Below are 25164 nucleotides of genomic sequence, written 5' to 3' on the forward strand. Positions count from 1 at the left end.
ACTTTTCTTACCATGTAATTTCACTAAATGGTCCTGATTTTAAATTAATGGTGTTCTCTAGCTCATGAATAAAGGTACAGTGGGCACTTGTAAGCTGTGGTTTTGGGGAATGCAGACCTACAGAGTACCCTGAAACATGGGGTAGCCTAATTGGGGGAATCCACTGTGCAAGGTGGAGGTGCCCCAAGTACAACCCACAACTCAAATTTAACATGCCTAAAAACAAACTAATCCCTTTGTAACCTTCAACTGCCTATCTTCATCTGTTAATGGAAACATGATTCTCTTATTCATCAGTAAGTGAAAAGTCATCAGTCTCCTCCTTTCTCACTCCTCACATCAAAACTATTGCTAAGACTTGTGCACTGCTTCTGCCAAGCCTGCTCCCTGATTATCCCAAATGGCAGGCAGTCTTTGCCAGGTGAGTGGTCTTTGCTGGACATGTGGGTGTGGTGAGTTGTTTCTTCCCAGAGGCTGTTGCTAAGTCTTGCTCTGCTGGTCTCATGGTCACTTCCCAGTAAAACATCAATGGGTAGGAGGTTGTGGAGTTCTGCTGCATTTCCAGCTTCTAGATTCAGATGGAGTCCCCCAGATGGGTCTGTTAACACTTTATTATAAGATGAATGAGTTCAGTCTTTGTTCTTTCAAGTTAAACCTTCTGAATCTATTCCTCCCTTCCATGCTCACTGCCACTAATCTAGTTCAGGCCCTCATCACACCTCAATTACATAGATTCGAAAGTTTCCTAAGTGATGATGCCACTCCACTGATAAAAACAAAAATAAAATCCCACATCTTTCAATGAATTCCTGTTACCCACAAAATAAAATACAAGGTATGCTCTGGTTCCAACACATCCTTTTCAACCTATTTCTTAATGCTCCCTAGATTCCCCAAGTTCTAGGAAACTGAACTACCCATCATTCCCTAAACATACCCTGTGTTTTTCCTGTTTTCCTTCATGCATTTACTAACACTGTTCCATTTACCAACAATAACATCTTCCCCCTCTTAGTCTTTTTCCCTCCAAAACTAAACATATGCAGTATAAGAAATCAATTAGTTGAGTGCCTATGTACATGTATAAACACTGTACTAGCCTTCTGGTTGGTCTCCGTGCCTCCAGTCTCTCCTCACTCCACTTCATCCTCCACTTAGTTTTCAAAGTGATTTTCTAAAAAGCAGCTCTGACCATGACACTGCCTCTACTCAGAAAACTTCAGTGGTTCCTTATTACCTCCAGGATGAAGTATAGAATCCTCTGCTTGGCATCTGAAATCCTTCATAACCTCATACTTTTTTCCCTATCCAGTTTTCTTACACTTTGCTACCCTCCGTACTCTTTCTGCAATCCAGCTTCACTGACCTTCCTATTTGCTGCTCCTTACACATGACATTCCATCTCTCAACTTCCAATAAAGCTTGTTGTTTGACTTATCATGTCAGTAAACTCATGGAAGTAAACTCAGGTTCTCAAAGGCCATGTCAATCAGTCAAAAAACATTTATTCAGTGTATATGTGCCAGGCACTGTACTAAGTACTGGGGATACTAAGAAAGTCAAAAGACAGTTCCTGCCCTTGAGGAGAAGCTCACAATCTAATGTGGGAGACAATATACAAAGTATTTACAGTATAATTAGAAAATATTCAACAGAGGGAAGGCACTAGAGTTAAGAATGAAAAAGGCTGGGGACAGCTAGGTGGTGCAGTGGGTAGAGCACTGGCCCTGAAGTCAGGAGGACCTGAGTTCAAATCTGGCCTTAGACCAAACACTTGACACATACTAGCTGTGTGATCTTGGGCAAATCACTTAACCCTGACTGCCTCACTAAAAAAATCCCCCCCCCAAAAAAAAAAGAATGAGAAAGGCTTCCTACAGAAGGCAGGGTTTTAGCTGGGATTTGAAGGAAGACAGGGAAACCAGGAGGTAGAAAAGAAAAGGGAGAGCATTCTAGGAATGGGAAGGTCAGTGAAATGCAAATTCTGCTAGGTTCTATAAAGTTGGAAAAGTTTCCATCACGAGTCCAATGAAAAACTGTTGTCCAAATAACAGCCTAGCTAAGTGCATCATCATAAATAGAAAGCCTCCTTAATGTCTGAGGCCCTCAAAGCACATCCTAGAAGGATAGGGCATAGGCTCAATTTGCTCACATGGGTTTATAGCCTAGACTGTATCTGAATTATCCTTCCAACACAAACCCCACTGTCACAAATTCACACTTCAGCTGAACTGACATCCCTGCCCCCACAGGGTTCTCTTTCAAGTGATGACTACACCAGCAGTACACATAGAACACGTTTATGTTAACCAGTTGCAGTTTATATCTTTTCTTGTGCACAATAAAGTCAGTTATTCTCTTCATGGGTAAATCAATCTGCCTAAAGGGAAAAGGTTTGCTGTTAGTTTTATATTCATCATCCCTTCTTGAAAACTCCAGCTTAATTCTGCCTCTGAAATGGTGGGGAAATATAAGTGCATCTTCACTTGTTTATCTCACTTCTCTGCCTCCACCGGGCTCCCATTTACCAAGCAGACCCGTCACTTCACGATGAGCTTTAGTAGGGCTGCAGAAATCCATAAAGATGATCTACTTATGTCCAATGTGATAGCTTATTTTGTTTAATTGTATTTCTTTGACATAAAGGAGGATTTGCAGGGGGATGGAGCATCAATAAAATATTTACACAGAGGAGGTACAAAGCAGATGTGTAGGAATTTTCCTGACCAACAGAGGAAGGAAATTCAACAATCAAGATGACAGTAGTATGGGACACTTGCTATTGCAGAAGGACAACTGATAAAGACAAACAACTTCTAGTGGTTCAAAGATCAGCCACATTATTTGGTGGAGGCTGGGGGAGGGGGGCGGTTTAGTACCTAAAGAGCTGACCCTTCTAGCAATCAAGTTATCAAGTCGGTTGAGAAGAGAGCCAGTTGTGAAGGAAGAATATAGCTCTTGAGGAGGCTTTTGACACTTTACTCTTCATCTTTTTCCTCCCCTCTTTTGGTGAGCATAGGAGGGAGACAGAGAATTTCTCAATCAACTCCTACAACTGGCAATAGTATCTTGCAGTAGAAGAATGTGGACATATCATGTGAAACAGAGTCAGCTAAAAAGTAAGTGAGAGTCCTGAAACTTGAGTCTTGCTGAGGATAAAGCAGGTCCTGGAGCTAAGATTCCTGCTGGTCTTAGGGTGCACAATAGTTCTGGTTCTTTAAAAAGTGCATAGTAGTACCCTAGGATTTCAACTCAGCCCAAAATTGGAAGCAGTATGACTACAGTTCACTAAGTAGCAAAGCAGTATCATGCAGGATGCATTAGACCAGCAACATCTGATAGCAACAAACTGAAGACTAAGACCAAGGTTGGCAGGAGCAAGGCAAAAATATCAAAGGACCCAGAGCCTTCAGAGGCATGAGCTGCCCCCTCCTCAAACAGTCTTGGCAATATGCTCTCTATGTATGTACTTCTCCACTTATAAACTCTTTATGCATTTACTTCTCCCACTGATGCTACATGTATTTGTAGAAGTGGACACCCCAGGCTTATAGGGGAGATATTTTGCTACTGTTCTTACTGTACCATTTTAGTAAATGTCTTTGTTTTGAAGTCATCATATCATCTGGGTGACTAGAATCAAGTTAAACACACATACAGTTTTAGGAGTGTGAAACCAGAGTACCTGTTCCCCAGGGACCCAACCTATAAGATGGAGAAGGAGGTAGACCAAGGGGTCTTTAGATTTGATTTTTAAAATTTTAGGACTGTCTAAGACATGGAAGAGTTGTGACCTGTGTTGGCAGAAGGAATATTTCATATTAATGAAATCACAGATCTTTAAAAGTATTGAAAAAGAAATTCTACATATGGCTCTATATAATCACTATGGGAGCTATGCATAAGAAGCAGTTCCTGCTTCCAAGAAACTAACAACATAATTGGATAAATAAGACATATATACATAAAATATAACTAATAACATCAAGTAGTATATAGTAAACATCAAATGAGTGGTACAGACAGGAAGTACATCCTCTAGGAGTTCATTGATTTAAGTTATCTAATTTTAAAAACTTAGATATGAGCCAGCCCTCTTGATGTTTCTTCTTTACATTTGCTTTAGTGTCATGAAAGAAAAAGATAAGTAAGATATTTGTTAACTTTGAGCATTTTTAAATGATTGAAGAGATGGATTTTGAGACTAAAAATATGAATAATCATTCAGATTTCAAAGACAGTTATTTTTGTGGCCAACTCGAAATATGGTTTTGCTTGAAACTAGATGTTCCACTATGTCCAAAGGGCAATCAAACCGTGAACACCCTTTGATCCAGTAATACCACTACTAGGTCTGTATCCCAAAGAAATCATAAAAAGGGAAAAGGACCTAAATGTAGAAAAAATATCTATAGCAACTCTTTTTGTGGTGGCAAAGAATTGGAAACTGAGGGGATGCCCATCAATTGGGGAATGGTTGAACAAGTTGTGGTATATGAATGTACTGGAGTGCTATTATGCTATAAGGAAGGACAAACAGGAGGATTTCAGAAAAACCTGGAAAGCCATACATGAACTGATGAAAAGTGAAGTGAGCAGAACCAGGAGAACACTGTACACAATATCAGCAACATTGTGTGATGATCAGCTCTGAATGACCTACCTCTTCTTAGCAATACAATGATGCAAGACTATTCCAAAGGACTCATGATGTAAAATGCTATTTGCATCCAGAGAAAGAACTGATGGAGTTTGAATACAGATTGATGTATACTATTTTTACTTTACGGTTTTCATGTGGTTTTTTTTGGGCATGTTTCTTCTTTCACAACATGACTAATATAGAAATATATTTTATATGATTGTACATATATAACATGTCAAACCACTTACCATCTTAGGGAGGAGATTGGTGAGGGAGGGAGGGAGAAAATTTGGAACTCAAAATTTAAAAAAAAATGAATGTTTCAAATTGCCTTTACATATAATTAGAAAAAATAAAATACTATTTAAAAAGAAAAAAAAAACTACAGGGGCAGCTAGGTGTGGCAGTGGATAGAGCTCTGGCCTTGGAGTCAGGAGGACCTGAGTTCAAATCTGGATTCAGACATTTGACACTAGCTGTGTGACCCTGGGCAAGTCACTTAACCCCAACTGTCTCACCAAAAAGGAAAAAAAAAACTACAACAAAACCTATATTTTCTTTACAAAAAAAAAAAAAAGAAAGAAACTAGACATTCCAAAATAGCCTATGGAATTTAAACTAGGAAAATAAAATTCCTGCAAAGTGTTCTTTTTATTCTCAAAATTGAGGTATTGGTACTATACCGATGCCTTAAAAGAGTTATAATTACTTTATAATTGAGTAATATTGCTGTAGAAATTAATCTGTATTACAAATATTTTCTTTTAAAATTACTCACATCAAATAAATTAATACCAATATTACCTTAAGATGTCCTAAGGCTTCAACAGTTTAAGAATACACAGAGAAAACAAGCAAACATACAACAAATAAAAAAAAAATTAAAGGTTAGATGAGTCATTTTAAAAAGTATATCCTTCATGCTTTCCCAAATGGCTGGAAACAATTTGTTTGGCTCAATCAAGAAGAATGGAGAAGGAAAAGTATACTGAGTTTCTTCTACCACGTGGAAATAAAGCCCAAAAGTTCTATGAACTACATTGAAATATCAAATCCCTGTATAATCTGCTGAAGTCTGAGACTGTATGAAAATATCCCTGGAAAAATGGTTGAAAGGCATAGGCAAGTTACTGATTTCTTGCTTCTGTTAATATTATTTCATTCTTGGGGACAAAGAAAGTTAGATAGCCCTCCAGCAACAGTGGCAATAGCAGCTACTATGTAATATGCATGGCCTGACTCTTCATTCTCTATTTCCAAAGTCTTGAAAATGAAAATAAAGGCAAATGAAGAAACAAAACCAATTCTGTTTGCTATTCTCAAAATAAAATAGCAAACTAATTACTGATCACATGAGAGAATGTTCTAAATAACTAATAATAAGAGAAATGCAAATCAAAACAACCCTGAGTTTTCACCCCATACCCAACAAAAGGACAAAGATGACAAAAAAAAATAGGAACAGTAAATGTTAGTGGGGTTGTGGGAAGACAGGCACATTAACAAATTGTTGGTGGAGCTGCTTTTTGGTCCAACTATTTAGAAAGCAATTTGAAATTTTGCAAAGAAAGTAACTCAAATGTCCATGTCCTTTGATCCAGAGATTCCACAATTATATGCAATGAAATACTGTATATAACATCAGACTTTTTCGTTTCGCAGAACATTTTATTTTTCTTCTGCCTTTTTTTAGTTCTTTAGTATAAGGTGTGGCTCTTGGGGACGGGGTAAAGGGAGAGATAGAATGGAAATGCAGGTGATGTAAAATGAAAGATATCAATAAAAATTAAATTTAAAAATAACCAATTCTGTTTGCTGAAAGTGAAAAAAATACTTAAGAGAGTAGTTAAACTTAAAAAAAAACCTCAAGAAATTGTCATAACTAATTATTTTCTAAAATGTTCCTTATCATTTTCTTGTGGATTCTACACTGGCTAAAAAAAAAAATTTCAAGGTTGTATTAACCTCATCAAAGTGAGTACTACCTCAAATTGTGTAATGTTGGCTCATCCACACCTTCTTATCCTCTTTGACTCTTCCTTGTCCACATCTTCCCATAAATACTCCATAGGGGGTATACTCAATATGCTGAAGGTATTCTTCTAAGTCTTTTACTATTACATTCATAACAGTGTAGCAACTGGGCTATCCATTTGTTATCTCTTGCTCTCACTGCATACAATTAGTGTATTTCCTTTTCTGATTATATAACTGTTGGATGATATATTTTTTGTCACTTTTTCCACAAGTTATCACTGGTAATATATCGTAGCCTGTTTACACTATGCCCTCCATACATCTCTACTGCTCCTTGAATAACCACAATTTCATTTCTTTGGACATTGTGACATTCCATGATTTGTAACCATATAGCTTCACCAGGAGAATATTTGCATTAAAAAGATGGATTTTCATAACAAGAAGCTTTTTGGGGGCAGCTAGGTGGGCCTTGGAGTCAGGAGGACCTGAGTTCAAATCTGGATTCAGATACTTGACACTTACTACCTGTGTGAGCCTGGGCAAGTCACTTAACTCCAATTGCCTCATTAAAAAAAAAAAAGGCAGAAAAAAAAGCTTTTTGTTGGAAATGCTTCTAGTTTATTCCTATTACATATAATACTTGCTGATGGTTTTAGATAGATGCTACTTATCATTTTAAGGAAAACTCCATTTATTCCTATGATCTCTAGTGTTTTTAATAGGAATGGGTGCAGTATTTTGTCAAAAGCTTTTTCTGCATCTATGGAGATAATTACATGATTGCTGTTAATTTTGTTATTGATATGGTCAATTCTGCCGATAGTTTTCCTAATATTGAATTAGCCCTACATTCCTGATATAAATCCCACTTGGTCATAGTGTATTATCCTCATGATAAGTTGCTATAATCTTGCTGTAATTTGCTAATATTTTATTTAAAATTTTTGTATCTATATTCATTAGGGAAATTGGTCTATAATTTTCTTTCTCTGTTTTGGCTCTTCCTGGTTTAGGTATCAGCACCATATTTGTATCATAAAAAGAATTTGGCAGGATTCCTTCTTTGCCTATTTTCCCAAACAGTTTATATAGTACTAGGATTAATTGCTCTTTAAATGTTTAGTAGAATTCACTTGTAAATCCATCTGGCCCTGCAGATTTCTTCTTAGGGAGCTCATTGATGGCTTGTTCAATTTTTTTTTTCTCTGAAATGGGGTTAAGTATTTTATTTCCTCTTCTGTTAATCTGGGCAATTTTATATTTTTGTAAGTATTCATTTCACTAAGATTGTCAGATATATTAGCATACAGTTAAGCAAAATAGCTCCTAATTATTGTTTTAATTTCCTCTTCATTGGTCATGAATTCACTCTTTTCATTTTTGATACTGGTAACTGGGTTTTCTTTTTTTTTTTTGTCAAATTAACCAAATGTTTATCTATTTTATTGTTTTTTCATAAAATCAGCTCTTAGTATTTATTAGTTCAATAGTTTTCTTAATTTCAATTTTATTAATCTCTCCTTTGATTTTCAGAATTTCTAATTTGTTATTTAATTGAAGATTTTTAATTTGTTCTTTTTCTACCTTTTTTAGTTACATACCCAATTTGTTGATCCCCTCTTTCTCTATTTTATTCATGTAAGCATTTAGAGATATAAAATTTCCCCTAAGAATTGCTTTGGCTCCATCCCATAAGTTTTGGTATTTTCTCTCATTATTGTCATTCTCTTAGATGAAGCTATTGATTATTTCTCTGATTTGTTGTTTGACCCACATTCTTTAGGATTAGATAACTTAGTTTCCAATTAATCTTTAGTATATCTTTCCATGGCCCTTTATTACATGTAATTTTTATTGCATCATGCTCTGAAAAGGATGCATTTAATATTTCTGCCTTTCTGCACTGGATTGTGAGGTTTTTATGCCCTAGTAAATGGTCAATTTTTGTGTAGGTGCCATGTACTACTGAGATAAAGGTATATTCCTTTCTATCCCCATTCAATTTTCTCCAGAGGTCTACCATATCTAACTTCTCTAAGATTCTATTCACCTCCTTAATTTTTTCTTGTTTATTTTGTGGTTAGATTTATCTAGTTCTGAGAGGGGGAAGTTGAGGTCCCCCACTAGTATAGTTTTGCTATCTATTTTTTCCTGTAACTCACTTAACTTGTCCTCTAAGAATTTGTATGCTGTACCCCTTGGTGCATATATGTTTAGTATTGATATTACTTCATTGTCGATGGCAATGTAGTTTCCTTCCTTATCTCTTTTAATTAGATCTATTTTTGCTTTTGCTTTGTTTGAGATCAGGATTGCTATCCCTGCTTTTCTTACTTCAGCCTTTCACCTTTACTCTGTGTGTATCTCTCTGCTCTAAATGTGTTTGGTTTTTTTTTGGTAAACAACATACTGTAGGATTATGATTTTTAATCATAAATCTTCTATTTTGTGGGAGAGTTTATCCCATTCACATTCACAGTTATGATTACTAACTGTGACTTTCTTTCCATCCTATTTACCACCATTTATGCTTTTCTCTCTCCTTTTTCCCTTTCCGTCCTCACTAGCATTTGGCTTCTGACCACCACCTCCCTCCATCTGCCCTCTCCTTTTTCCCTTTCCCTTCTCACTAGTGTTTTGCTTTTGACCCCCCCCTCCTTCAATCTGCCCTCCCTTTTATCAGCTCCCCTCCCTTTTCTTTTCCCTTTCCCCTCCTACTTCCTGTAGGGTAAGATAGATTTCTATACCCAAGTAAGTATGTATGTTATTCTCTCTTTGAGACAAATCCAATGACAGTAAGATTCAAACAATGCTTGCCTCCCTCCCTTCTTTCCCTCTATGTAACAGGTCTTTGCACCTGTTCTTGCAATGTAATTTACCCCTTTCTGTCTCCTCCTTTCCTCTTCTCCAAATACAATCCTTTCTTCACCCCTTAATCTTTTTATCATCACATAAAAGTTAACTTATACCCACACTCTCTATCTATGTATACCCCTTCTAAATGTCATAATATATAGTTCTCAAGAGTTACAAGTATCACCTTCTCCCGTAGGGATGTAAACAATTTACCCTTATTGAATAATACGTTGGGGTTTTTTTTCTCTCCTGTTTACCTTTTTATGCTTCTCTTAGTCCTGTATTTGAAGACTGAATTTTCTGTTGAGCTCTGATCTTTTCATTAGGAAAGTTTGGAAGTCCCCTATTTCATTGAACATCTACCTCCTCTCCTGAAATTTTTGCTGGGTCAAGAAGCATTTTGGAAGCTCAAAGTGTATATAAAGTTTCCCAAATGCACTCCAACCCACTCTTCCTCCAATGTTGAACCAAGCTCATTGTCTATCTTTAGTGTCTGCCCAATATGAGGTACTGATGGACCAACCACACAGGCTGTCCTTATAACTACATATTATTATCTAGAAATTGGTCAGTTTTCATTCACTTGGTTTCTCATAGGTAGACTGCTGGGCTGAACTCTTGAACAGTTACAAATTCATCAAAGAGGTTCTATACTATCCTAGGATTTGATGTAATCAGCACAACGTCTTCCACAAGCAGGAACATCTGGAAGATATCACTATTTATAAGGCAGCCTTCATCCATCCCTCACTAGTCATCTTCCATGACAATGTCAAACAACTTTAGCAAACATGCATCTCTTTTTTGCATCATATGACAAAGTCACATGACAAACAGAAGCGCTATTATAAAGTGGTGGTGGTACAAATTTACATTGGCCAAATACAATTATCACTGGAATCTATTAGACAAGCAAATGAAACCAGTCAAAAAATTAAAATATGATTCTAAATTAACAACGGCTACCTGTTTTTGTTCTATCTCCCCTCACCCCAAATGTCGATTAGACCAAGGAGAAAGAAATAAAGATAAATATCAAAAAACTATACACTGACATTTGAAAGACAAAACATAAAGTAATGCCAAGATATAACCATGAAAAAATTCTTTGGGGGTAAAAGAAAATTTTATTGCACTAAACTTTCCTAAACCATCTGGTGGACTGGTTAGCAGGAAGCATAACTATTTAAATGAAACTTTGTTACTTGCTTATTTGCTGCTTTCAGTGATAGCAAAATTCAAAGTAAGGGAATCATCCAATTCATCTCCATGGAAGCAATTATTATGTTAAATGTGAAATCACTTAATTAACAAAGCTAGTGAAAGATTTAGTGGTGGGGTGAGAGTTAACAAAATTACCAGGCAAGAAATGAATCATTTTGGGGCAGCTAGGTGGCACTGTGGATAGAGAACTGGCCCAGGAGTCAGGACGACCCGAGTTCAAATTTGACCTCAGACACTTGACACTAACTAGCTGTGTGACCCTGGGCAAGTCACTTAACCCCATTGCCTAGCCAAAAAAAAAGAAAAAAGAAGTGAATCATTTTTTGCAAATTCTTCTATAGAATTTCATGTCCTTAAAATAATTTATTTCTTTTCATAAGTGGATTTGATTAAATCAATCCCCTTTACATATAAGGTCATTTTGCACATTGCCTAGAACTTCAGACCTGTTTAAATTCACAGAGTGAAATAGGAAATGTGCACTACTCTTTAAAAGACACAATCATGGGTAGATATTTTCATTATATATTATGATTGTATAGCTGAGATCTGAGAAAATATTCTTTATCCTGAATTATAGAGTATTTTATTGTGACCTGGTCCATTAAGTAATAGGATTTGTATTACTGTGAGTCATCAGCTAGAACATGAAAATATTTTTGGTATAATGGATTTTGGCTGTAACAGTATAGCCACTGTAAAGTGATCTGACCTATAATATGAAGAAGCACAATGCTTACAATTCCCTTGATTCTAAAAACTCTATCTTAGACTTAGATGCAGAGATAAAATTATGTGAAAACACCACCAAAGCTTCTAGTGGATTGCCATGACAAGCAGAATCAACAATGTGGAAAGTTTTGATATGGCTTCCATATATTGTCAACGTGGGGCTATTTGTATACACCAATCCCTTCTCTCTACTCCTTCCAAAATCACTTGTGATTGACAATATTTGTCACTTTTCTGGCTTAAAAAAATTCTTATGTTTTGTTCCTCCTAGATTATTTGTGAACTTTATAAAGTAAGGGATATATATTTTATGACTCTATACCCCTACTGTCTAGGAAAGGATTCTATATGCATCAGATGCCCTAAAATTGCTTGTTATTAAGGATTATGCACAAAGCTTACTAATACTATTTCTACATATCTCTATTTCTTATTAAACTTGTATTTAGAACAAAATGCTCACTAAAAGAGTAAGGCCTGTAAGGGATGGATCCAGAATGAACTAAGTACTTTCTCCTCTCAAAATGGATACTTAAATCAAATGAATGCCTGGTAATATCTCTAAGTTTTAAGAGCAAGATTACATTGAAGAAATACCCAGATAATCCTAGAACTGGAAAGGACTTCTGGGTTATTCTAGTACAATCTCCCAAACCCATCCATCCCATCTCCTTTTACCATATATATGACAAGTAGTCATCCAGCCTGAATACATCATGCTAGCTTACGACATGTAAGATATTCTAATTTATATTTCTCTGGTTATTAGTGAATTTGAACATTTCTCAGGTGGTTATTGATAGCTTTTATTTTTTCTTTTAAAGATTATTTATCCATATCCTTTGACCTACTGAGATCAATTTCTTATTGATTTAGGATGTTGGACTTTTTAAAAATCAGAATTGATTTAATTCAAAGATTTTTTTCCCCTTATCCATATCTTTTTCAGATACTAGCTGCATTGATTTTATTTTTGCAAAAGCTTGCTCATATGATTTAGATAAACACAAGGGAGAGGTAAAAGCATTTTAGGCAGGGGCAACAGCATAAATAAAGTCACAAAATGATCATGGAGTGTACAGGAGAGAGTGACGAGATAGTCTACCTGAAGCACAGTACCATGCACATTGTAAGCCTACCCTTCTTAATAATATACATTAAAAGAGGAAGAAAGAGGTGAAAGGAAGAGCAGTTATGAGGCTCCTGTGTAACAACAACCAGATATGTGTATAGCACTTTAAAATTTGTTAAGCACTTTCCATACATTTTCCATAACACACATTATCTCCTTTAAGCCTGGTAACAACTCTGTTAAATAGATACTGTGGGTATTATTATCCTCATTTTACAGATAAGGAAACTGAGACTTAAAAGAGGTTGAATAACTTGCCCCTTAATCACAAAGTTTGGAAATCTCAGAAGGAAGATTTGAATCCAGGTCTCCGTGACTTCAAGTCTCATACTCTGTTCATTCTGTTATACTACCTCCATTAGGCCTGAAGCAACATGAAATAAAGGAAAGTGAACTAGACTGGGAATCAGAAGACTTCGGTTAAAATCTCAGTTCTGTCATTAAGAACTGGCATGTGATCTTGGGGAAGTACTTAACCTCTATGGATCTTCTTAAATTTCTATAGAATGAAAAGCAATTTGGAATTATGTGCATAAAGTTAAGCAACAGGGCATGCCCTTTGACCCAGCTATACCATTGCTAGGCCTCTACCTAAAAGAGATGAGAGAATGAGGCAAAGGACATCTGTACATATGAACGTACAAAAACATTTACAGCAGCTCTTTTTGTGGTGACAAAAAACTGGAAACTGAGGGGATGCCTATCAGTTGGGGAATGGTTGAACAATTTGTGGTATATAAATGTAATGGGACACTATTGTGCTGTAAGAAATGAGGAAATAGATTTCAAAGATACATGGAAAGGCTTGTATGAATTGACTCAGAGTGAAGTGAACAATTTATAAAATAACAAACAATACAGTAAAGACAGACTTCGAAAGCTGAAAGAAAAATGATCAACAAAATGACTAGCCAGGATTCAAGTAGACCAATAATTTAAGTATGCTGTCCACCTCTTGACAGAGAGGAAACGGATTTAGTGTAAAAAATGAGACAAATAATTTTTGAGCACAGACAACAGAAGAATTTGTTTTTGCTCGATTTTGCATATTAGTTTCAGGGAATTTCTTTTTTTTTTTTTAAGTGGGGCAAGAGACAGAAAATAGATTTCTGTTCACTAAAAAAATAAAATTAAGAAAAAAGACATTAAACAGCAAAACTCTGATTTAAAGCAATGGTACTATTTTCTTGATGTTAAAATGCAATTATTCTTTTAATAGTTTTATGTGCCATCAATTGTAGTTATTCTTTAGTAACTACAAACTAGTTATTTTGTTTAGTTGTTTCAGGGAGTATGCTTTGTTACGTTAGTCTGCTGTGTCAAATCAAAATTTATCAACAAAAACAAGATAAACCAAACTAACATAAAATAAAAATGGATGAGTTGGATTAGGTTCTCTTAATATCATTTCTTTCTCTACAATTTCACGATTCTATAATTTTAGGTGATAGGTGCTTTTCCAGTCATGCCATCCAGAATTACTTCTTCCACAAAAATGGCCATCCTTCCCTGAGGCCATGTTAATTGTTAAGAGCTCACTTTATGTGGTCATGCCTAGCTTCCTAACCACATCTTCTACTATGTAGCTTCAAGAGCTTCAATCTTCTTTGTACTTCTTCCAGTGGGAGTAGTAATCAATTAATATGAATATTTCATCTCTCTCTCTCTTCTCTTCCCCAGTATTTAGGAAACACTCAACAAATTTTTTTCATTCATTCACAAGGGCCCATATAATGGCGATATTAGGAATGGAAAAAGTAGAATGAAGTGAATTATTATAGAAATCAATAGGACTCAGAAAATGACTGCATATGGAGGAAGCAATGGAAAGAGAAAGATTTAAGATAACTGAACTTCTGTACATAGGTCCTTGAGATGATAGAGAAAGTACCTAATGAAAATAGGAAAGTTAGGAGAGATGATGATTTTGGGGAAGATGATGAGTTAAGTTTTAGACAGGGTTCTTGTTTTATTCAACTTTATATGCCCAGCACCTTTCAGTGTTTTACTCTTAGTTGTTGCTCAATATGTAGTTATTACCATAACAGAAGGGCATTTAGGTAGAAATGTTGAGTAGACAGTTGGTGATACAAGTCTAGAGCTTGAGAAAATCCTATTTGGACATATACACTTGAGGAATCAATTGAAGTGAAGTGGAAGTATTGAGTGGATAAGTTCTTTGAAGAAGCCAAGGTAGAATATGGTATACATATCAAGAACTCAAAATAGGTTCTAGAGGCTCTCAGACCTAATAAAAAGATGAAGATGTTAGATTAGCCAAAGCTTAGGAAGAAATTTGATTTTGAATGAAGTCAATGAATGAAAAAGCATTTATTAAGTGCTTACTATGTGCCAAATACTGTGCAAAAGAGAGTCCCCAGGCCTCATAATAAAGCGAGATACATATATGGCAGATTTGGCAATTGTGGAGAAATCTGCTTAGGTACCCGTATGTGCTATGTGTTCAGTTAAATTTCTTTCATACATAGAATATAAAAGCTAGTTCCTCTCAAATTCCAAGTTGCTAAATCATTTACCCAGCAACCATCTGAGGAGATTGAGACTGATCAACATTACTAGAGTCCTCTAGTACAGAGGCATCAAACTTGCTGCCTGCAAAACTCCAAAGTGTAGCCAGAATAAGATTAAAATATAATTAGGAAACTTAACAAAATAAAAAAGTACAGCATAGATTTAGGCAGCTAGGTGACACAGTGGATAGAGTACCTGGTCTGAAGTTGGGAAGACTCATCTTCCTGAGTTCAAATCCAGCCTCAGACACTTAACTACCTGTGTAACCCTAGGTACAGTCACTTAATTGTTTGCTTCAGTTTCTTCATCTGTAAAATGAGTTGAAAAAAAAAAAGGCAAACTGGTGCAGGATCTCTGCCAAGAACACCATAAATGGGGTCACGAAGAGTCAGACATGATTGAAATGAATGAACAATAATAGCATAGATGGTGTTAAATTGATTTTTTAAAAAATATTTTATCACCCTCCCCCATTACATGTTAAAACAATAAACATTTCTTTAAAAAGTTTTGAGTCCCAAATTCTATCCCTCCCTCCCTCCTTCTCCTCCCCTTTCCCTAAGATGGTAAGCAATCTGATATAGGTTATACATGTGCAATCATGTAAAAACATTTCCATATTAGTCATTTTGTACAAGAAGATACAAACAAAAGAGGAAAAGGAAGGAAGCAAGCAAGGAACAGACAATAATATGCTTCAATCCATATTCAGACAATATTAGTTCCTCCTCTGGAGACGGATAGCATGTTTCATCATGAGTCCTTTGGATCATTGTATTGCTAAGAATAGCTAAGTCATTCACAGTTCTGCTCACTTCACTTTGCATCAGTTCATGTAAGTTTTTCCAGGTTTTTCTGAAATCATCCTGCTTGTCATTTCTTATAGCACAATAATATTCCATTACATTTATATACCAGAGCTTGCTCAGCCATTCCCCAATTGACGGGCATCCCCTCAATTTCCAATTCTTAGCCACCATAAAAAGACCTGCTATAAATATTTTTGTACAAGTAGGTCCTTTTCCTTTTTTTTTTTTTCAAATTCTCTTTGGGATACAGACTTAGCAGTGGTATTGCTAGATCAAAGGGTATGCACAGTTTTATAGCCCTTGGGCATAGTTTCAAATTGCTTTCCAGAATGGCTGGATAAGTTCTAAATTGTGATTTTCTAAGTCCATATGTGGCCAGAAAGGATCTGTTTCTAATTTACACCACTGCTGTAGAAGTGCTCTATCTTATTTCAACTCCATGGAACAAGATGCTCAGCGTGCCCCACTTCCCTGCCCTTCCCCTCATTCTTTCCTGCCTCCTTTTGTGTGTTGTCTCCACCTTTAGATTTTAAACTCCTTGAGGGTAGGGATCATCCCCTCCACCCTTTTTTAAAAAAATTAATTGTATCCCTAGCCCTTAGCACAGGAGCTGGCACTCATTAGGCACTTAATAAATGTTGACTGGATTGAACTGGATTAGTACACAGGGAAAATTCAGATGGAATACTCTAGCTGAGAAGGGAAACTTGTTCATTACAGAAAGAAAACCAGATAGGGGGGTGGAGGGGAGAAGGAAGGGAGGGAGAGAATGAGATCGTGAGGGGGTTCTCCAGAAAAAAATATAAAGGATCTTTTTTTCTAAAAGAACTGAAGAGATTTTATTCCAAAAAGAAGGGTAGTTCCAGAAAGGCAAGTTTTAAAGTTGAAACAACAGACCAGAAACATTAACTAGCAGAGTACTAAGTTAAGTATTGAACATGGTAGGTATTTGATGTACGTTTCTTGCATTAAACTGAGAAAAGATAATGTAACCAAGATTAGAAGGAAAGCAGAAAACTGGGAAACAATTTTTACTGCTAGTAAGGGCCTCATTTCTCAAATATATAGAGAACTGAGTCAAATTTATAAAAATACAAGTCATTCCCCAACTGATAAATGGCTTCAAAGGAGATGAACAGGCAGTTTTCAGACAAAGAAATCAAAGCTATCTATAGTCATATGAAAAAATGCTCTAAATCACTATTAATCAGAAAAATGCACATCAAAACAACTCTGAAGTACCATATCACACCTATCAGACTGGCTAATATGACAGAAAAGGAAAATGGGAACACTAATGCACTGTTGGTGGAGTTGTGACCTGATCTAATCATTCTGGAAAACAATTTGGAAGTGTGCTCAAAGAGCTATAAAATTGTGCCTTTCCTTTGATCCAGCAACACCACTACTAGGTCTTTATCCCAAAGAGATCATAAAAAAGGGAAAAGGTCCCACATGTACAAAAATATTTATAGCAGCTCTTTTTGTGGTGGCAAAGAATTGGAAATTGAGGGGATGCCCATTAACTGGGGACTGGCTGAACAAGTTTTGGTATATGAATGTAACGGAATACTACTGCGCTATAAGAAATTATGAGCAGGCAGATTTCAGAAAATCTGGAAAGACACATATGAACTGATGCTGAGTGAAGTGAGCAGAACCAAAACATGGTACACAATAACAGCAATATCATGCGATAGACTTGGCTCTTCTTAGCAATACAACGACAAATTGTATACAAAGACAATTCCAAAAGACTCATGATGGAAAACGCTATCCACATCCAGAGAAAGAACTATGGAGTCTGAATGCAGATCAAAGTGTACTATTTTTACCTTTTTTTTCTTTTGTTTTTTCTTTCTCTTGTTTTTTTTTCCTGCTTTTGTTCTGATTCTTCTTTCACAACATGACTAATGTGGAAATATGTTTAATATGATTGTACATGTATAACCTATATCACATTGCTTGCCATCATGGAGAGAAGAGGAACAAAAAAGGTTTGGAACTCAAAATCTTATAAAAGTGAATGCTGAAAAAAAATTAGGAAAGGGATTTTGTACATAGAACTTGAGGAAGAAGACAGAACACCAGACGACTCTTGAGTAAGGGAGTGTAAACTTGAATGTAATTGAGTAAATTTACTGGATAATGAAAAAAGATCTGTGGTATTACTGGTCAAATTTTATAGAATGATAATTGGCATTCAGAAAAGAGACAGACAACCACTTAGCAATGACAAGCTGTCTTTTTGCTAACTTTGTATGTTTTTTTTGAATAGCTGGTTCAGATTGTCTTGAATTACGAGCTGGTGATTATTCCAACTGTCAAGTGAGGCCTTGCAGTGGGGTACCTGCAAGAGTATAGAAGGAGCTGTACTAATTTTAGGGACTGAACAAATTAGGAATGAAAGTTTAGGCTGCTTTGACCTATGTAAAAGCTGCTCAGGTAACCAAAATTCACTGAAAACAAGCACTTTTATTAAATAAGGTCATGATATATATCACAATTTAGGAATAGCTGCTAATAAAATTCTATGTCATGTTAGAAAAGTCCAATTGTTAACAGCCTACATACCTTGGTAGGTTGTTCTTAGTCTATCATTGTAGATAACTTGTAAAGGTCCATTTGAAGTCCTTCCGGGAAGATAGCTGGGCCAGGAATTTAACAGTCTTGCAGTCAAAGGTGCATTTCTCTGGTTTGTCAAATAGTCAGCATTCCTGGAGCTCTACAGAACTGCTCACATATACTGGGTGTGCTCTGGCTGAAAGAAGAAAAAGAGCAAATCTTCAAATAGGTAACCGTGAAATGACCAGAGAATTCTCTGAACGCCCTATTAAAGTGTTGAAAAGTCACCAGGTTGCTAAATAGTGTGCCAAAGATATGGTATTTTTTATTTGAAATGTCTCCAATCTGAAGTGTGTTTTTCTACACATTCTCTCTGAGTGTTAAGTCAAAACCATGGAGTCATCACAGACTGGTACCTGTTGTTGTCCTTTGTTTTCGAAGAGGACCAAAATGACATCACTATGCTAGAATCAAGTTTCAGTGTGTTGGACTGTGGCTGATCATAGCAATATGAGCTCAGAACGTTCTACCACAGGTAGGGCACAAATAGTCCACATGTGCATTTGCGGTGGGTCTCTAAATTTGCACATCTTGTGTTTCTTTTCAGCTACTTCAATTTTGCTTTGCTCAAAGAGCACAGCACCTTTCTGACGTGGGCATGCCATGCTGAGTGGTCCCCCATGTCACACAATCAATTCCAAAGTTCTTAAGAGAGACCTTGAGAGTGTCCTTGTATTGCTTCTTCTGATTGCCATGTGAACACTTGCCCTGTGTGAGTTCTCCATAAAAGTCTTTTTGGCAAGCATATATTTTGTGTTCAAAAGTCATCAAAGAACTAGTCAGGGAAACCATCAGGTTGCTTAAAGACCTATGTTCCCAGATATGTCTTTAGTGGTAGCTGATTGAACATATGTTAATATATGCAGAGATACAATCTTCCAAATTTTCTTTTGGTAAAAAAAATGAGGCTCCCTATGAGATAAGAAGTAAATCCCCTCTAAGTTTTCTAGCAATATGTACACAGTCTTTAATTATGGCCTTGACACTGCATGTGTTTCCAGACGGGATCTATGCCCTCAGTCAAAACTTTGCAAAATAGTCAGTATGGTGAAAGTGATGTAGCCCTTTGTTTCCCAAGTAGAGTTTTAAATCCACATGCTGAATGGATAAGTGGAGGCATAGCCTGGGATATTCTGGCTGTGACTATTTTCTATTAATGCAAATACCCCATCTGGATAGATCCCCAAGATGTCAGAAAGTCAAAGGGTGGTCCCTAGCTGACAATCCCTGATTTTAAGGGAAAAAAAGAAGTATAAATACTAGACAAAGTGGAAGAGGACAAGATTTCTATTTAAGAGAATAGAGGGATTACAGATATGGAACCAGGAAGCCTTAAGGATAATGAGTAAGGGTTCTGTGATTATGCTAACCCAAAGTGGGACCATTTTGTGGGTGGCAAGGCCAAATGCTAAGAAGCCCTTCTTATCACTTTGTTGTCCACAGAGGAGGCCTTTGGCTGCATGGGAATATTTTGATCTTGGATTCTGTGAAATTAGCTCAGTCACAAATTCACAGAATCTCAAAATTGGGAGGTAACTACATCTAATCCAATCTCTTCCTGACCAAGAATCACCTCTAAAACATATCCAAGAAGCAGTCACCTAATTTACATTTGCCAAGTCTTCTCAATTTCACCTCCATAACATCTCCTACATCAACCCCCTTCTTTCCAAAGCCTCACCTGAACCACTGCAACAGTCTTCTGCAACCCTCTCTCTCCAAATAATACTTTACACAAATGTAAAAATCATATTTCTAAAACAATGATCTGATCATGTGACTTCCCTAATCAAAAATCTTCAGTTTTTTTATTGCCTCAGAATAAAAATATAAAAATTAAAAATTTTCCATAATAAGGTTTCAACCTACCTTTTCAATCTTTTTTCTCTTCACAAACTCTCCATTCCACTCAAACTGACCTGCTAGTTTTCCCCCACAAACATTTCTGACCTCCATTTATTTGCAGAGGTGGTGGCCCTATGTCTTCAATGAACTGTTTCCTCTCTTGTGCTTCCTAGAATCCCTAGCTTCCTTCCAAACACAACTGAGGTGTCATCTTCTAGAGAAAATCATTCCAATTGGATTCACCAAGTTGTTACTCCTCTCTTCCTCTTGAAATTACTTTGTATATACTTTATATTTACTTGTCTCTGTGTGTGTTTTATTCTACCATTAGAATGTAAGCTCCTTGAAGGCAGGTATTGTTTAATTTTTGTCTATGTAGCTCCAGCATCCTTGTTTTACAAAGTAGGAAGTTAATATTTCTTGTATTGAAGTGAGGTGAGAGGAAACCAAACTCCTCCCAAGGCAAAGCCTGTTCTACTTGTGGATGACTTTAACACGAAAGGTTTCCCATAAAGCAAGCCTAAAGGTGGATTTCTACACTTTCCATATAACTGCCTTCTGGGACAAACAGAACAAGTATAATTCCTCTTATTTTTTTTACATTTTTATTTAAAGTTTTGAGTTCCAAATTCTATCCCTCCATCTCTCCCTCCCCTCCCCGAGATGGTAAGCAACCAGATATAGGTTATTAAACATGTACAATTATGTAGAACATTTCCATGTTAGTCATTTTGTATAAGAAGACTAAAATAAAAAATGAAAGAAAGTGAAAAATAGCATGCTTCAGCTTGTATGCAAACAATATCAGTTCTTTCTCTGGAGGCGGATAGTATGCTTCATCATTAGTCCTTTGGGATCATCTTGGATCGTTGTATTGCTAAGAATAGCTAAGTCATTCACAGTTCATCGAACAATATTGTTGTTACTGTGTACAGCATTCTCCTGGTTCTGTTCACTTCACTATGCATCAGTTCATGTAAATCTTTCTAAGTTTTTTTTGAAATCTGCCTGCTCATCACTTCTTACAGCACAATAACATTCCATTACAGTCTTCCACCACAGCTTGTTTAGCCATTCCCCAACTGATGGGCATCCCTTTAATTTCTAATTCTTAGCCACCACAAAAAGAGCTGCTATAAATATTTTGTACAAATAGGTCCTCTCCCCTTTTTTTTGGATGTCTTTGGGATATAGACCTAACAGTGGTACTGCTGGATCAAAGGGTATGAAGCCCTTTGGGCATAGTTCCAAATTGCTCTCTAGAATGATTGGATCAGTTTACAACTCCACCAACAGTACATTAGTGTCCCAGTCTTCTCATATCCCCTCCAACATCCAACATTTTCCTTTTTTTTGTCACATTAGCCACTCTGATAGGTGTGAAAATAGTACTCCAGAGTTGCTTTAATTTGCATTTTTCAGATTAATAGTGATTTAGAACATTTTTTCACATGACTATAGATTAGCTTTGATTTCATCTGAAAACTGCCTGCCTGTTCATATTCTTTGAAGCCATTTATCAGTTGGGGAATGACTTGTATTTTTATAAATTTGACTCAGTTCTCTATATATTTGAGAAAGGAAGCCTTTATCAGAGATACTTGTTGCAAATCCCCCCTCCTCCCAGTTTTCTGCTTTCCTTATAATTTTGGTTGCATTGGTTTTGTTTGTGCAAAAACTTTTTTAATTTTGTAAAATCAAAATTATCTATTTTACATTTTATGAAGCTCTCTATATCTTCTTTGGTCCTAAATTCTTCCCTTATCCATAAATCCAACAGATAAACTATTTCATACTCTTTTAATTTGCTAATGGTATCACTCTTTTGGTATAAATCATGTACCCATTTTGACTTTATCTTGGCATACCATGTAAGATATTGGTTTATACAGTTTCTGCCATATTGTTTTCCAGTTTTCCAAGAAGTTTTTGTCAAATAATAAGTTTTTGTTCCAAAAGCTTGGATCTTTAGGTCTATCATATACTAGATTACTGTGGTCATTTACTATAATGTAATTTGTACCTAATCTATTCCACTTGATCCACCATTCTGTTTCTTAGCCAGTACGAGATTACTTTGATGATTATTGTTTTATAATATAGTTTGAGATCTGGTACAGTAGACCACCTTCTTTCACATTTTTTTCCATTGATTCCCTTAATATCTTTGAGAGCTTTTGTTCTTCCAGATTAATTTTGTTATTATTTTTACTAGCTCTATAAAATAAATTTTGATAGTTTGGTTGGCACTGAATGAATAGATTAGGTAGAACTGTCATTTTTATTATATTGGCTCGGCCTACCCATAAGCAATTAATATTTTCCAGTTGTTTAGAGCTGACTTTATTTGTGTGAAAAGTGTCTTATAGCTGTGTTCACATAGCTCCTGGGTTTGTCTTGGCATACAGAGGCTCCCAAGTATTTTATACTGTCTACAGTTATTTTAAATGAAATTTCTCTTTCTTGCAGCTAGACTTTGTTGGTAATATATAGAAATGATGATGATTTATATAGATTTATTTTGTATCCTGCAACTTTGCTAAAATTGTTAATTTCAAGTAGTTTTTTAGTTGATCCTCTGAGACTTTCTTTTTAAAAATTTTAAATAGTATTTTATTTTTTCCCAATTACATGTCAAGACAATTTTTAGCATTTGTTTTTACAAGATTTTGAGTTTCAAATTTTTCTCCCTCCCTCTCTTCCTCTCTTCTGAAAATGGTAGACAATTTGGTACAGATAATACATGTACTATCATGTAAAACACATTTCCATATTAGTTACAGTTGTGAGAGAAGAAACAGATCAAAAGGGGAAAAAAACACAAAAAAGAATAATGTAAAAAACAAAAACCTATATGCTTCGATCTGCATTCAGAGTCCATTAGTTCTTTCTCTGGATGTGGATGGCATTTTCCTTCATGAGTCCTTTGTACTTCTCTTGGATCATTGTGTTGCTGAGAACTGAGCCATTCGCAGTTGATCATCCCACAATTTTGATGATACTGCGTACAATGTTTTCTTGGTTCTGATAATTTCACTTTGCATCAGTTCACACAAGTCTTTCCAGGTTTTTCTAAAATCTGCCTGTTCATCATTTCTTATGGCACAACAATATTCCATTACATTCACACACCACAGCTTATTCAGCTATTCCCCAACTGATGGGTATCTCACTTTCCAATATTTTGCCACCACAAAAAGGGCTACTATAAATATTTTTGCAAATGTAGGTTTTCCCTTTTTATGATCTCTTTGGGATGCAGACCTAGTAGTGGTATCACTGGATCAAAAGGTATGCAGTTTGGTTGCCCATTGGGCATAGCTCCAAATTGCTCTCCAGAATGACTAGATCAGTTCACAACTCCACCAACAGTGCATTAGTATCCCAATTTTCCCACATCATCTTCAATATTTATCATTTTCCTTTTTTGTCATACTAGCCAATCTAATAGGTATGAACTGGTACCTCAGAGTTGTTTTAATTTGTATTTCTCTAATCAAAAGCGATTTAGAGCACTTCTTTATATGGCTATAGACAGCTTTGATTTCTTCATCTGAAAACTGCCTGTTCATATCCTTTGGCCATTTATCAGTTGGGGAACAGCTTATATTCTTAAAAATCTGACTCAGTTTTCTATATATTTGAGAAGTGAGGCCTTTATCAGAGACACTTGCTATAAAGATTGTTTCCCAGCTTGCTGCTTTCCTTCTAATCTTAGTTGCATTGGTTTTGCTTGTACAAAAGCTTTTTTTTTTTGCATTTTTTGATGAGGCAATTGGGGTTAAATGACTTGTCCAGAGTCACACAGCTTATGAGTGTTATGTGTCTGAGGCCGGATTTGAACTCGGGCCCACCAAGGCTGATGCTCTATCCACTTAACCACCTAGCTGCCCCAAAAGCTTTTTAATATAGTTAAAATTATCTGTTTTATATTTCATAATGCCTGTAACTCACTTAACTTCTCTTTTAAGAAGTTGGATGCTATACCACTTGGTGCATATAGGTTTAGTATTGATATTGTTTCATTGTCTATAGTACCTTTTAGCAAGATGTAGTTTCCTTCCTATCTCTTTTACTTTGCTTTTACTTTGTCTGAGATCAGGATTATTATCCTTGCTTTCTTTTACTTCAGTTGAAGCATAGTAGAGTTTGCTCCAGCCCCTTACCTTTACTCTGTGTGTCTCTCTCGGCTTCAAGTGTGTTTCTTCTAAACAACATATTATAATACTCTGGTTTTTGGTCCCCTCTGCCATCGGCTTCCATTTTATGGGAGAGTTCATCCCATTTACATTCACAGTTTTGATAACTAACTGTGTAGTATTTCCTTCCATCCTATTTTTTCTCCTGTTTTGTCCTCTCTCTCCTTTCATCCTTTCCTTCTTCACCAGTGTTTTGCTTCTACTACTTCCTCCGATCTGCCCTCCCTTCTGTCAGTCATCCCTCTCCCCCTTTACTTAATTAACTGCCCTCCTACTTCCCTGTCAGCTAAGATAGATTTCTATATTCAACTGAATGTGTATATGGTTCCCTCTTTGAGCCAATACTGATGAGAGTAAGGTTCAAGCAATGTCCATTTGTCCTCCCTCCCATCTTCCCCTCCACTTTAATCACCCAGTGTACTCCTCTTTCTCATCCCTTAATTATTTTTATGTCATTCTCTTAAATTCACTTTATATCCATACCCTCTATGTATATTCCTTCTAACTGAACTGTTAGTGATACAATTTTTAAGATTACAAGAATTATCTTCCCATGTAGGGATGTAAACAGTTTATCTCTATTGA

The 25164-nt window shown here is 36.1% G+C and overlaps 1 protein-coding gene across 1 annotated transcript in view; it reads right to left on the reverse strand.

Annotated features, from left to right (window-relative positions):
• ZHX3 (zinc fingers and homeoboxes 3) overlaps positions 1-25164 on the reverse strand; it is a 150328-nt gene that overhangs the window by 96739 nt on the left and 28425 nt on the right. The window contains 1 exon segment of the mRNA XM_078150230.1: positions 18485-18671. The gene's annotated coding sequence lies outside the window, so the exon portion shown is untranslated.

The sequence above is a fragment of the Phascolarctos cinereus genome, unplaced genomic scaffold (genome assembly GCF_003287225.1).
Source record: "Phascolarctos cinereus isolate Bilbo 61053 unplaced genomic scaffold, phaCin_HiC Scaffold_2;HRSCAF=192, whole genome shotgun sequence".
In the NCBI taxonomy this organism is placed as follows: Eukaryota; Metazoa; Chordata; class Mammalia; order Diprotodontia; family Phascolarctidae; genus Phascolarctos; species Phascolarctos cinereus.